General features: G+C 43.5%; 1 protein-coding gene across 4 annotated transcripts in view; it reads left to right on the plus strand.

The window, feature by feature from the left end:
- CSNK1G1 (casein kinase 1 gamma 1) overlaps positions 1-15,430 on the plus strand; it is a 110,928-nt gene that overhangs the window by 22,528 nt on the left and 72,970 nt on the right. The window lies entirely within an intron of this gene.

The following is a 15,430-nucleotide window of genomic DNA, read 5'->3' on the forward strand; positions in this document are numbered from 1 at the left end:
ATTCTGGAGCGTCTTAGCATGCAATTCAAATATTCCTTCCTAAAAAAACCCCAAACCAACCATATATAAGGGAAGACACTATAAAATCCAGTAACTTATAACCAGGGTATGTGAAATATCTGTCAAGCCTGTGGAAGTATCCTTAGAGAGCCTAATGCAAGTTGAATTCTTACTTCCATTTTAATATTTTTTTTTCCTTTCAATTTTGTCAGCATTTTTCACCTGAAGTAACTTCTCTGGGAACTTGCATCCCTGATCTACACTCCCTGGCTTTATTTTTAGAAACGTGTTGAGCTGAGAAGTAGGTAGCTGCAATGCTGCTTGTCAGTGATGAATATCTCCAACAAGGAAACTGGGTAGGATTAAAGTCAGGGAGAGTCCAAAGTCTTTCCTGGTGAACTGAAGCTTCCCTAAAAGTGCTTTAACTTTGTTACCAGGAGGAGAGTTGATGTGCTCTGTATGTAAGTGTTTGTTCCAGTGCGACAAGTAAAATATGGGCTAGATTGCCTATTCTATTACAACTGACCTATGAAATGAGCAGAAAACTCAAAACTGAAGGTGATGGGAAAATATTCTGTTCTGGAGAGAAGAAATCAAAGGGAATAATATTTGTAGGTGAGAATGTTTAACTGACTCCAGTGTGGATAGCTACCTTGATTTCATGAAACAAGCAATAGTGATGAAAGTAAACAAAAAAGCAAGTGTTCTGATTTCATAAAAGTGATGACCTTGAGAGCAGTGCAAGTCTCTGCTTGGCAGGAGGTTTTTTTGGGTGTACATAATGAGTACTGCAGGAGTGAAACTGGTGCTAGATTTCCCTTTCTGGACTTCTGAAAAAACATATATATAGTGACAAACTACATTTCTGTTCAAACGTAAGCCAGTACAGACTACATGATACTGATTAAGTAGTTGGGGCATTTTGTTTAGGGCCATAATTTTGTATCGTCCTTTGGGAATATTGTTTCTACTTTTGGACAAAATGATGTGACAAAACGTTCTTTCAAAATTTTCATTTCCATTTTGCATTTTGTATGTAGAAAGCTTAATGAGCTCTTGCCTTTTGATAATTTCAGCTGAGGGGGGGCAGATGAATGGACAACAGTTTCATGCTTTCAGTAGCTTCCAGCCTGGAGGAGAAATCTGTTTTCAATTTTGCTTGATATGGTATCTCAAATTATTTTGCAGTTTCATCCCTTAAAACCAATTTATCTTTTTTTGGTGCCAGTAGTAGGAGTGCCATTAATTCTTCGAAAAGTCTTTAGTTTGAGCAATTCAGACTGGTGCAGTACAGTGCTTTTAACATCTTTGTATGAGTCCAATGGAGACTGTAGTCATATGACTATGCTTCATTTTATATTGTTTTGTCTTAAAGATAAGCCCCTGAAGTCTAAAGCTTTGTTGATGTTGTGGAGGGTTTCTTTTGTGCCTGAAGTCACTGGCCTGTTTTTCTTTATTCTGCCTGTAAGATGTCTGGGATCTTGGGAACTTTTTTTTTTTATCAAATCAACCTATTTCTATGGGGTTTGGGATCATAGCGTGCTTTTTCACTTGGGCAAACTTCTACCTGGTTCGCAATGTCTAATTTGTTCCCCCCCTTGCTTTCTGTTCAGCTGCTTACACCCAAGGATGAGGATTCTTAGCACAGACTGCTAGGCAGCATGAATGCTAAATGATACAACGAGGAGACCCATCTTGTCTTCTTTTTTATAATACAGTAGAAGTTGATAATGCATTACTGAAATTTTTTATCAATTCCGAGACACTGAAAAGTGCTGCTGTCTCAGCCATGGATCTTCCTCCCAAGCTGCCTCCACTTGTATCCTGTTCCTGCCTGCTTTTATCTTTCTGTATATTTAAATTTAATATTTAAAGAAGCTCTGGTTGTCCAATTTCATGACTTCTACTTGCCTGTACTCCTCTATAAGCTAGCACCCCGGCTCATGTCATTACTCGTTCAAGGAGCATTTGTGTCTTCATCTGCATGTTCCCTGCCTCAGGATCTTCAAGCAGAGGTGTCCTGGCCTGACTTTTTTCCCAGCTCCGGTGAAACCAGTGCCAGACGCTTCCACTCCTGCATTTGTTCTCTAGAAACAGGCATTGTCCGTGCAAGTGAAGAGTCAGCTCTCGACTCTGCCGTGTTGTCCTCCAGTGTGCTTGGTCAACCACATCCAGCTTAAAGAATCTGGCTTTAGGAGCAGATTTTTTCCTGGATGGTATAAATGAACAAGAGCAGTAGCGGCTGCTGGTTAAATGGTTAAATTCTTGTCTTAAACGGTTGGTCATGTGGTACATCTCCACTGTGCTCACTAAGTGGTGTGTTGGAGTGGCTTTCTGCATAGATAGATACATAGTACAGTACATAGCAGTATTGTGGTAGACCTGGACCAATGGCGGCTTGCAGAGGAGAACTCTGTGCTGTCTAAGTGATTGGGGTTGACTGCAGAGTGGACGTCTCCAGGCGGTGCTGGAGGAAGCTAGCTGCAACCAGTCTCGGAGCCTATGTCAAAAAGAGGGAGACAGCAGTGAAAGCCGTAGGTGCATCTGCTGTTCTTTGGCTGCGTATTGAGAGCAGTCCTAATGATGTGTGGTAGCTAAAATATCCTTCTGTACGCAAAGCTTTCTAGTTGTATTAGTCATCTATCAGACTTCTAGATTATTTAAGTGCCTGAAGCTCTCCTCAAAGAACAGCAATATCTATTTGTAGAAAGGTACATAATGTGAAGTGCAATTCCAGTATATTAGAGTTATGCTGCTTAAGATGTTCTCGGGAATGCTGCATCTCCTGTTGTGGGACTTCATGATCTGTAAAGCCCGAATCAAAAATTTGTAATCTTGCAAGGCTTCTAGTTGGTCTTAGGGTCTCGAATGGTGATGCCATTAGAGCTCCTTCTCAACTTTTTCCACAAAATCATGCCTGCTGTTCAGTGCAGCATAGCTCCAACTGTTGGATGTTGGTCTCCAAACACTGATAAACCCTGGGGAAAAGGGGACAGTGACCAAAAAGGTGCTTTGTAGCATTAAGTAAAAATATTCTGCCACTAAGCATGGGGGAGCCCCTAACTCAAATAGTTAACAACCAAAACAATCTTCTCTAACTCTTCACTTGTACTGACTTCATTTAAGTCTGAAAATGCCTAGAGCTGAACTGGTCCGTTTTGAAGCTGTAGTTCATCTGTCTCTGCTGTTTATGGAAAATCTTTAGGACAGCTGCTAGCTAGAAGGTTAACTACAATACAGCATGATTATATTCTCATAAACTTACAGAAAACTCAAATCTTCGTGACTGTTGTAGTGCATACAGGTTCACTTCGTTGTATTCTAACCCAAAAATTAAACATGGGATTTCCTGTAATGTTTGAGATTCATAGACTGGCAAAACGCTTGTTCTTGCTTATGCAGTCTAGCTTTTATGTAACTCATGATTTTTGCTCAAATGTTGCAGATAGTCTGTTTCCTGTAGCAACAGCCACCAGATGTTTAGCTGAACAAGACTTAATTCTTTAAAATTGACCTGTAAGAAATGTGTGAAGGCGAACACGGGGGTGGAACAATTGTATGTCAGCATGATTTCCATTTTCTTGCTAAAAACCCAGTGCAAGCCTTGCAGTTTCATTCGAGCAACGATGGAGCCTTATTTTTTATGGTACGCTATGAGGCCTTTTCCATGTTTTTTAATGTTTCCATAAATGTACTGTTGGGAGAGGGGGATGGGATCAAGCTGTCTTATGAGAATTAGCGTTACTTGGGCAATTAGCGTGGTATGGGCTAAGTATATCTGGTGGATATGCCACTATGCTGATCCTGCTATGGATTCTGGTTCTCAGCTAGGCTTCTTGCCTACTTGTAGGTCTTCTGTGATCAACCCTTGTGCTTTGCTAGACTGACTGTTTCATATTTCCATGGGAAACCAACTCCTGTCTCGGTTTTACAGCTGGGTGAAACGAATGCCCCAATGTTTGACTGGGAGACGTGGGGTGAGTAGTCCTGATGGTGACTGCTAGGAGGTCCAAGCAGCTGTTGTCTCTGAAACAACCCCAGTCTAGGGCTTCAAGTAGCACTGTCCTTCCAAGACTGCACAGGGACTCTTCTGCTGGGGGTGAATGATCTGGTACCTGGATTTTTGGGTCTGTTTTCTCCTCTGGGTCTGCAGAAACTAGATAATCAAAGCAGAGCTGTCCCATTTCCCTTCCCTTCCCCACAAGGATACCTTGCTCCAGGTCCCATTGTGCTTCCCCTTGTGCAGTTTGGGCATGAAGGTGTGTGTACTGGACAGCCAAGGTGGCTGTAATGGTGGTCTCCTGGCTGGGCCTTCAGTCGGTCTGTGAACAGCGTGGTTGTTGCAGGTATGATGCAGCTTTTAAAAAACTGAATGCATGAAAAGCTGCACAGGTAATCTTCAAGAATAAATCTATTAGTCTTTCACTGGGGGTACTGGTGACGAGTATATATATATATATATATATACCTGAGAAGTATGAATTGGGTAGAGAGGTGCGGCTCTGCAAATGGCTTCAAGGTTTCAGAGGTCCAAGTATCTGCTGGTTTAGGTTAGAGGTGCTTCTGCTGGAAATAATACTTACCTAGTGCTGGAAATGCTTCAGGACAGAGTATGGATGCCCCAGTCTTCACAATTAGGGATTTTGGTACGTTAGCCTTCGTTTTGGTGCTTTTTCAGAAGTTCTAGGTGCCTACCACAAAATTTTGATATCGCTTAAGCGGGAGGTAACTTGAATATCCTTTTCTAGTAAGATGTGAGACTGGTACTTGAAGTAGTACCTCAAACTCCTTTCCCTTGTGCTGCTTGCATTACGTTCTTGTTTTCAATAATTTTCAAAACTAGCGCATGGGTATACTTACAGTAAGGCCTTGCTGAAATGAGTTCATGGGCCACATGCTCACTGGCTACTAGCTGGGTTTTACTGTGGTCACCGGCTGTTGTCATCCTTGCACAACAAGTTGCGTTTGTTTCTCCTTTAAGTATATGCTAGATAACTGCTTTTCAAAATGCTACCGAATTATTTTGCTTACTAAATATCTGCCAGTTTTGAAATTCAGCATTTCCTATCCTGTTTTCTCCTGGTGGGATGGGGGAGGGAGGCTATGCTACATCCCAGTGTTTCAAAAACATGTGAGGGTGGAAGATGTGGCTGCAGTTTCAGTGAAAGCTGTTGCTACTGCAGTTAACAAAAACGAAAGCCTTTATGTTCTTGGCATTCTGTTATTATACAGAATATGAAAAGAGCTACTGAAAATTACCAAACATTTATTTTGAGGTGTTAGAAGAATCATAAATGTCCAATAGGACAGCTAAGGAACTTGCTGACATTTAATGGAACAACAGTGTGTGACAACGTGGTGCAGCTGAAAAGGATGATACCATCTACCTGTACTTTTCCTTGGACTGCCTCTGAGCCTTTTTTTAACCTCTCAGTAGGGATTCAGCTCGGGAACCTGATGGAAAGCCATCAGAACCAGTTCTGCAGTTGGCTCAATTATAGGTCAAATAACTGCTGGAGCTGGAGAGACGTGAGAGCGTTTTGTGGATGAAGGAGCAGCAAGATGCCTTTTAGGGTAGCTAGATCTTAAACAGGATAAGCCATCTGATGCGTATGTACCAGCCGTGGCTGTTCTAGTAACCTAGGGACTACTCAGCTCTTCTAACCAGCTCATCTCCGTCTCCTTCAACCCCCAGGAGACACCTAAAGCCTGGCTTTGACTCCCACTGTCCTTTATTGTACCTAGGACATGGGCAGAGCAGGAAGCTGGGACCAGGCAAGATCAGGATGAGGCACGTGGGAGTAGGGAGGTGGTGGTACACTCAGGCACTGCTCTGATCTGCCTGGCCCATCTCTGGGGATACAGGACATAAATCTCTTCCTCCTACCCAGCACCAGGCTCGGGAGCACTTGGACTTGGTGCTTCCCATTGCTTGTCTGTCCTGTGCTCTCTGGGTTGTAGCGTGCCAGTGTGCTGCTGGTACTGTTTGTGAAGCTGTCCTATACCTTACGGGCAGGGTGTTGGCCTGTAGTTGAAGAGCCATGACCCTGACCTATGGCTGCTGACTCTGGGAGGCTCCTTTGGACTAGAGTTGCCTTGTCTCTGCTTAATTTCAGTTTTTAGCCTGTCTCAGCCTAGCCACTAAGCTACTAAGGCTGCTGTGGTCTAGACTATTCATGGTCTGTTACATCCCTGGGGATGGTGTGGAGGAGTCTGAACCTCTCTGTGATGTGGAAGCAGTGTTTCGGACTCGTGGGGTGCTGTAGAGGACTTGTGGAGCCGTTTAGGGATTCATCTGAAGGTAGCCACTAGGAAGAGCATGGAAAGTGGCTAACAAATGTTACTGGGATAAACTGATGGCTGTCTGAGAAAGGTTTGCCTGCTGTTTACTTCCCTCAGGTCATGAGAAATCTGGAGGTAAATGCTTAATTGTTTCACTTCTAAGGTTTTGGAAGTTTTTTCATCACCTTGAACCTTCTTACTGTGCTTCAGCACTTGCGGCTGATTGAATATTAAACATGTCACCATGTATCTGAGCTACTATAAGATCAAAGCCAGAAGCAGAGTACATATGGAGCTTTGACTCGCACCCAAATTCTGTAGTTGTGCTGTTGTAAATAGATCTGTGAAAGCTGTTTTTGGGTGGTACATGGATGCTTAGTCTCACTGATTGCTTTCCTGGAAAAAAAACCACCACCAGGAAAACTAAAGCTTACTAATTGATATGATATGTATCTGATCACCACATAGATCAGGTATAAGCTGCTTTCCTATATGTGTACATGAATTAGAAAAATTGTCGTAGAGTATAACTGACCTTTCCTTAAAACAACCAAAGCCCCACTGCTAACATGCACCTACCACAGTAATCCAGGAAATGATTCCTGTAAAAGGCTGTAAAATCCTTTTATTTTCTCAGCATGCGAGTGTGTAAGAGAGGTTGGAGGGTATGTGGGCATTGTCACCTGCATTTGGTACCATTTCAGGGGAAACGGAAAGAATCTGAGCAGTAATAAAGCTGACTCCTATGCGGTTGAATCAGTGATGAACAGCCCCACTAACAAGCACTGGTTTGCTGGTTGCTGTAACTCGGCTGTGCTCAGATAAACTGTTCCTGGACGTGGCATCTTCCATTTCCTTTCAGAAATCCTTTGGTGTGAGAGGGCCCAGGTTGTACTCTGCTGCATTTGCACGTGTACCCTGTGGAAGAAGAGCAGATAAGCTTCAGATAGGGGCTATCCTACTTGCCTTCCTAGCCAGCTGACAGGTAACGGTAAGTGAGTTCTAAAGGCAAATACATGGTTACTGTCATCTTCTCTTCCTCAAGCAGCAGCAGAGGTTGCAGTGTTGCAGTAAATCGCTTTAGAGAGGGCAGGTAATGAAGCGAGGTCCCCTGGGGAGGTTGTGGCAGCTGTTGGACATCTGGCTGGTACTTTATAGACATGGTCAAGCAATGATCCATCACAAACAGGGGTTTGACTATACTTAGGTAGGCTGTTCCCTCTTACATGTGTACCTTCACCTTGTCCTGAGATACGTCCTGTAGAGGGATGATGGCCAGACCACGATGGTTGACAGTTTATTTTCCATTTTAATGTTGAGTCTTCAGATGCTGGGAAGTTCAATTTTCAGCATTTCCTTTAAAAGGCAGGAGATGTCAGTTGTCCTCAGTGTCTTTCTCTCCTAAACTTTCTTCTCCAGCTGAATGAGAATCAAATCGGTGCAGTTTTGTGACAAAGCAGTATTCTTCCACTTCCTGTTCTCATGTATCAATGCAAATGTCACTTTGAAAAAGAAAAGACTTTTCTGATGTAGATGTTTAAGTTGGCCACACTGAAAGTGTATCGAGTTTCACTTCTTTTGGGATGCTCTCTTTGGGAACATAGTGCTGGTCCTGTGAACGAGGACGTTAGTTCACCTCCAATGAACTCTGATGGTTGCAGCCTCAAAAAGAAGAGGCGATACCTCACTTGATGCAAGATGCAGAGCACTGTTCTGTGACCTGTGGGTACCAGAAGGCTACACAGATTCAGAAAGAAGCAGGACAAGTTCATTCAAGTGGGGAAAATCAGTCCAGCATCATTGCAGTAGTATCACTGCAGGTTGTGAAATGATCTTCAAGTCTTTAGCTCCAGTATAGGTTGCTGTGTATTTCCCATGCTCCTGTCATCTTGGCTAGATGTTGCTACTGGCCACCTAAGATGGGGTATTGTGCCAAACTCGCCCTTTGTGCGTCTTGGTGTGTTTGCTCATGCTCTGATTGCACCTGCACTTTCATGGCATGAATCTCTTCTGAAAAATCTCAAATGTCCTTGCGCCACCAGCTGGATTTCACGATCTGACTGAGAAGACTAAGCTGTAAATGGCATGAATTTTCTTTCGCATGCAGTGATTCAAAGGGATATTTTGTAGCTGAGTACAGAGCCATTTTCAGGTTTCAAACCACAAAAGATTACTTTTGCAAAGTGCCTGATGCACAGGCAACTACTGGACATTGCATATAGATGCTATCAAAAGGTGCTGTCTTTCCTTGTGGAAGAACTGCCTTGTAGGCTGAAGAATTGGGCTTGTTTTTTCAGCTTTCTCAAGGTTATATTGTTTGCGTGAAAGGGGAACAGGCACTGTAATGAAGTAATTAATCTTGAAAATACGGTTTAAAGATAGTGCCTAAAGGTGATCTGTAGTTGTGGGAGGCAGGGTTTCAGCAATGAATTCTTAGAGGCTCATCTGTTTCTTTATTTAACTGAAGATCTGGGGGTGGGGATGGATTTGGATGGGAGGTTGGTGCCTTTCAGAGGACACAAAGACACTTGGTAGCGTAAGTACTCTGATTTCTCCCATGGTTAGGAGGTAAGTCTCTGCGTGGGACAAAAAAAAAACCCAACACTTCTTGTTTTAGATCATGATATTAAAGCTAATAGGGTGGAATAAGGTGTCATCTCTCTGCTCAAGAAGATTGGTGCTTGTGAAATGAATGCTAAAGCTCAAAGTGAAGAAAACTGCCAGCCGTAACTAGTCCAAGGCCATGTGTTGCAAGGCAAAGGAATGTTATCATCAGGATGTGCTTTCCTTGGCTACAAATCTCTGTTAGCACCTGTGTTGCATCTCTGCTTCATTTTAAAAGATAAGCTTAACTCTTAAGTCTAGATGAGTGTGAAAGGGTAGAACAAATAGCTTTCTCCTCCAACTTCAGGAACCAAGGACTTCCTCTGGTAGTCGCTTCTTGCTTACTGTTTATTTCTTTGCTGGGTGTTGGCTTAAATTGCTCCCCTTTGCTAACCCAGGGGAAGCCATAAGGCGTCTTCTAATTTCTTTGCACCAAACTCATCTGAGTTGCCTTAATCTTATCACAGGAACTGGATTTGGTTCTTGAGAAAACTTTAGGCTTCTCTCTGCAGTGTCACTAATTTTTAAGTCATGCTAGGATGGGAAATACAGTAGCACAGAGCTGCACTTACTGTAGCTTCTTCTGTTTCTGTGTGTCCTTAAACCTTCATTTATGTACTTGCTAGCCAGCTTCAGTTTGAAGTATCTGTCAAATGCTCACTCTCACTTACTTGTTGAATAGCAAGCAAGCTTATATGGTTACCGGTGTGTTTATTTTATATATGAAGAACAACAGCAAAGCTAGCTGGTACTGCGTGCTTTGGGAAGGAGGTTGCACCCATCAGGACATCTTAGCTGAGACATAAACACCTGTGCTTTGCCCCAATGTCTCTTGAATGCTGATCCTGTAACAGAGGGAATAAATGACTTTGAAAGCAGCTTAGGAAATGTGGTTTCAGTGTTTGGATAATCCAGTAACTAAGAAGACCCAAGTTGTGAAGCTTTTCTTGTGGACAGGGATGAGCGACTCCTCTCTCATGTGCATTCCTTTGTGTTACACTGCATAACTGAGCTTGTGCTTCATTATTTTCCTCAGTGAGGGATCACATATGGATTGCTCTCCTCTGGCTTTATCATAATAGCTGGAGAAATTTAAGGTCTTTGAATTCTTTGTCAAATGGTGTTGAAACATGAATAGGTTAGAAGCTTGCAAAACAAGGATACTGTCATGTCTAAGGCCAACATATAAATCTAATCCTTGAGAAATGGAGCAAAATATTTCTTTTTGTTAACTGCAAGACTTTACTCTTGTTCATACTAGGTGGTATTTGTAGTTTTAATGGTATGTGCCTTGCCTTTCCTTCCTAATAGATTGCTGGACCGCAAGTGGGTGGAAGATTTGTTTGTTTTGGCACAATATTTACTTTACATAGGCATGTCTCAAGTTTACAGCAAACAGAGGAGCCAGGCTGTGAACTGTGCAAAGTCCTTAACATGAGGGAAAGGAGAGAGCTAGGAAAAGCTGTCATGTAAAATTGCCTCTCCAAAACTGAAACATCTCTCTTAGTTTATTTCCCTATGAACTTGCATGCTGTTTCCTTGAGCTGACGTTGCTCCATTAAATGCAATGTGAGCTTGAACGCTTGTGTCGGCGCTGCTTGTTCCTGCTGCTTGCAGCCGAACCAAAACGTGCTGTAGGTGGGCATCCAGTGTCTTCTGTTTGGGTGTTGAATAACTTCAGCGGTGATCCTCTTCTGGCACTGGGGAGTTTGAATCTGAATGGAAGTAACCAAAATGGCAAGATGACCTGGAAAAAAGGTAGCCAAGATGTTCACTTACTACCTAAGTACTGTTTCTTGATCTGAAAAATAAGTGTCAGGTGGTGGGATGGTGCTGAGATGTAGATAGAGGGTTATTGGTAGCAGCAGCAGAGGTTGGCACGAATTAAATCCACTGCCATGACCTTAGCACAGCAGCGTTGCTGAATACATCTGGCTTTGATAATGAAAATAAACGCACTGTGGAAGCTGGATGTCGCTTTGGAACTATTGTTTGCAGCTGAAAAATGGGACTGCTTTGTGTGTGCACGGTCACCAAGTGGCCCTGTTGTGTGGGACTGGGCACTCAGTGGGGAGACACTGTCACTGCCTGCATTCAGACTGCCTTTTTGTGGAGGTGGACGACTATCTGTTTTTCCTTGGTATGCAGGATTTTGTGGATTGCCAGATATCCTTGCTGGTATTAACACCCTCTTGCATCTTGGGCACATTCTCCATCACCTGGCACACAGGTGGGGTGATGTCTGGCCACCTGTATTTGTGAACCTGTGTTCAGGATAAGAGCGTGAACGAGGAAGGGATGGTGATGTCTCGTAACCAGGCTGATCCTTTGCAAACTTAAATTTGTCCAATTGCTTTGTACTTAAGGGGGGAAATTTTGATGAGCTTGATGGTGCATGAAGGCAAGCGCTGTCAGCTGGATGGATACAGTCAAACCTCCAGAGCTCATCTCAAGACTATCACTGTGAGAAACTGGAGAGTGTTTGTTGCCATCTCTTATGCTGCTCATGCTATCTGATCATGTCCCGGTGTGCTGGATGGTTTTACATGGGATGGCAATGTGGAGAGGCTGCCTCTCCCAATGCTGTGCTACCTGATGTAGCGCATGGACCTCATCTCGGCAAGTGGCGCAGGTGATTTTTTTACAAAGAAACTGCATCTTGTGAAGCACAGGTAGAAAAATTACAGGCGTAGGGCGGTGCTTGCTAATAGATCTGGAAGAAACCAAAACACCCATCCAGCATGTGAAGACTTTTAAGCCACTGTCAACTTGCTACCTTCAGATTTGAGGAAGAAAAAAACCCACAAAACCAACCAACAACAGAAACCTTAGAGTATTACAATTTTTTAAAGCAGTGTAGCTTGTTCTCTGGAGTATCGATGGCTTCTGCTTGGCTTTCCACTGTGGGCTAGTGATACAGGCTGCTTCCTTGCCGTATCGAGGAAATAACTAGGCACAAACATTTACTTTCTGTGAACAAATGCAACTGTCTAACTGTGTATCTTGGGATTATTATGCCTAATTGCTCTGCTGAGGAAGTGCAGGTTTTATGGAGCTTATGATGTTTGTGTGGGTGTAGCCTATCTTCCCACTTGTGGGCACAGAACGAAACTGGTAACCAAGCCTGTACCTTGCACCGGGGAGGAGGCAGCTCATAGCTGCCAACAAACGGAGTGACCTTTGCTTTGTTTAGAAATAAATAAAATAAAAATTTAAAAAAGGCAAGAGACAGGGTTATTTCACAAAGCTATCACAGAGCTCCTAAGCATCTTTTAACCCTCCTGCAAGGGGGCTGTAATTCTCCAGTGGGTGTTTTGCTTGGTCTGCATGTAATTCTTGGCATCCTTCAGTTGTGTAGGCTATCCGGATCAATCTCTTCTGACAGCTGAACTACTTCATAAGGATACGCAGTTGGGAGCTCTGAAAAAGGGGAGTCATAAATCTCGGAGAGAAAGGAAAAGGTTGTTCTTCATATGCCATAAGGATGCTACCCTGTAGGATAGGTGGGGGTTGTTTGACAGCCAGTTTTGGGTCTGTAGCACAGCTGCAGTGCTGACTTCATGGAGTTTTTATAATCCCATAATAGGAAGGGAAGAAAAATCGCTGCAGCATGTTTCAGGCTTTTAGTGTAACGGTGCCTTAAATATTAAGCTCCGTCAGTTTTTAACGGAAGTGAGCTATGCCAGTAAAAACCTTACCCTGCAAAAAATAGTGGGGTGGGAGAGAATGAGGCAATGGCAGGGAATTGGGGGTGCTGGCAGCTGCTGCCCCTTCTTGGTAGCAGCTTTGAGATTTGTTTACTTAGGCTGAAGCAACGTATTTATTAAGCCCAAATGAGCAGGATCTATTATCCAGGAGTCTTGGTTCTTACCTTTTCAGCTACCTTGTGCTCTTTAACCTCTGCACATGGTTGCAAGGTTTGTCACCCCTGTTTGACAGCAATTTGTCTCCAAATAAACAGCACATTAAAGGCTGAGGGAGATTTCTCTCTGTATATAGGTCTCGGGTGCATAGTTTCCTCTTTGAGACATAGTTTAGTTGCAAGCAAAATATGTAGGTAATGTCAGTTCAATTCCTGCCAAACATCTAATTATATGAAGCGACAGCATGGTCTGATCTTCTGTCCCATGACTGCTGAAAAAGGCAGTATCTTCAAGTAAGGAGAAGGTGAAGTTCAGGCATTAAAATGAAAAGACATATACATTAAATCATTAAGTATCAAGTTTTCTTGTGTTTCCTCTTAATATACTACTTGTCTTTCCTTTTGGCATCACCATTACTATTTTTTTTTTTTTAAGAGATGCTAATATTCCAGCTCACCATCTCTTACATCACTGTGTTTCCAATTTATTAACCAGCTCTTACAAGGAGTTTCTGGTGATGAGCAACCTGGAGACAGGGGACAAATCAAGTCTGTTGGGCAACAGCGAGAGTCTGTGGGATGGAGTCATGCAAACTTGGCAGGGATGTCTGCTTCACCATTTTCTATCGGGAGTATGGGCTTTGCCTGCCAGTCCAGGTCTTAAAGTTTAGCTACACAGGCTGCACAGAGTATACTTGTGACTTTTACCCACCTAAACTGTTGGGTTTGGTCATGTCCCCTTTATAGGTTTCTCTTTTTGTCCTCTCTTCATACGAGGCTGTGCGGTGGTGAAGAGCAACTTCTTCAGCATCTGTGATGCAGAATATTGCCCCACGGTAGGACATGAAAGCATGTAGTCTCTCTTACAGCCAAATTTGCTTTGGCTGATTGCTGGTATTCATCCCTGGAGGACACACCTAAGCTGGGATGAATCTTGCCTGATTTATAGTGTGTGTTGGCACTCAGAGCCTAAGTCCTTGCAGCTCAGTGCCTAAATCTTTGCACTGAGTTAGGTACTTGCATAAAGCTCTCTTTGTGAAGGCACCCATTTCTGATGCACCTTCATAACTTCATTTTGTTTGCGTGGAACTGATATTTTCTCTAAGGCTTTGCTGCTTTGTGTAGTGGACACTTGGACGCTGAGAGAGCCCTTGCATCCCTATTTAGGTCTCAATGCTGTGAGAGGCCAGACTAGCTTTCCTCTGTCTCCTGAGCCATCAGGTGCAAATGCTCAGCAGCATCACTGTGATGTTTTACAGTGATAAGACACAGCACACACAGTCTTTTGATCTTTGCAGCTATGCTTTGGACATAATATTATCTACATGCTGATTAATAGCATGCAGAGGGTGCATTGTTGCTTCAGACCACTAACAAGCATCATCCAAGTCTCTACTTAACCTGGTTTCAGGGGCTGAGAATCCTGAATCTGACCAGCCATGTCTGAAGCTCTTTTTAGGAGCTGACATGAGCCTTGGCAGAGGTTTGGTGTCCTGATCTGAGGCAACCAAGAAACTGTTCTGCTTGTTTGTCCTCAGCTTTTTGAGGCATCCTGGGGACTGGTGGGACAGAGGAGAGGCAACCTGTTCCCATCAGGCACTCAGAAGCCAAGTTTGGCAACCTGGAGCTCCCCTCTCAAGTTGGGGTACAGAGAGCGTACAGCTGAATCCCACTTGATTACTGTTTTGTAATGACAATGTTTTTATTGATACTGGCTGGCACTCAACACGAATGTGTTCTTCCACAGGGGAAACAGGAACCTGATGAGTGCTTGTGTTCATCTTGCCACATGGCCAAATGCTTCTCAGCATCTCTTTGAATTAGTGAGGACTGCCTGTCAGCTCGAGCTGGGTTTCACTAACACAGCTTCTACCTACCCCTTGCTATCGAGGGGTCTTCAGTTTTCTTTGACCCTGTCTAAGTTCACAAGGACTCTTCTTCTAGTAAGAGGCTTTTCCCCCGCCCCACGTGCACACACCGTGAAAGCTGAGTTGGCTCTGAACTTGATACTTGCATTCCTTTCTGAAAGCAGAAAAAAGCACTTCATGGTTTGGATAGTGCAAAGGGCTTTTTGTCTTTAACCGCCAAATTTACCAGTCTTTTCAAGCTCTCTGAGCCTGTCTGCAATTCATCCTCCAGGCTTCTTTTCCTTGCCAGGTGGTGTGCAGATAAAACAGTTGTAGACTATTGAGGTGCATCTGTGTTAAATTATGCTATAAATCTGCAAAAGTGATGTTGCTTCCAGTGGTCCAAGCCTGCTCCAGAGCCTAAGTCACAGCGGTGGTCTTGTCGAGGACTTTGCTCATCGTTGATACCAGTAACTGCAAACTGCATCCATCAACCACCATGGAAGCACCTGAACCTGCCTGATGTGCCTTATTCCTTGAAGATGCACATGGCTGTCTAGAAGTCATCTCTTCTCCGGTAGGCTTTGCCCCTTTCTTCTTCAAATCCATTGCCTGAAAGGAAGGGGGTGGTATAGGTATCTAGTATTTTAAGATGAAAAAATACAGGCATATGTGATGCCTGGATATCAGAGAAGAGAACATCTGCAGGGTTCTCATCCTGCCTCGGGTCTGTTGCAGACCCTTTGCTACTGCGAGGTTTTTTTCTGATTTCCTCTGTAGCATCCTCATAAATATCTATTTCTGCTGGAACCTGATCTTACATGGCCTTACACAG

Source organism: Nipponia nippon, unplaced genomic scaffold (genome assembly GCF_047370975.1).
Source record: "Nipponia nippon isolate SJK-2023a ecotype South Korea unplaced genomic scaffold, ASM4737097v1 scaffold_9, whole genome shotgun sequence".
NCBI lineage: Eukaryota > Metazoa > Chordata > Aves > Pelecaniformes > Threskiornithidae > Nipponia > Nipponia nippon.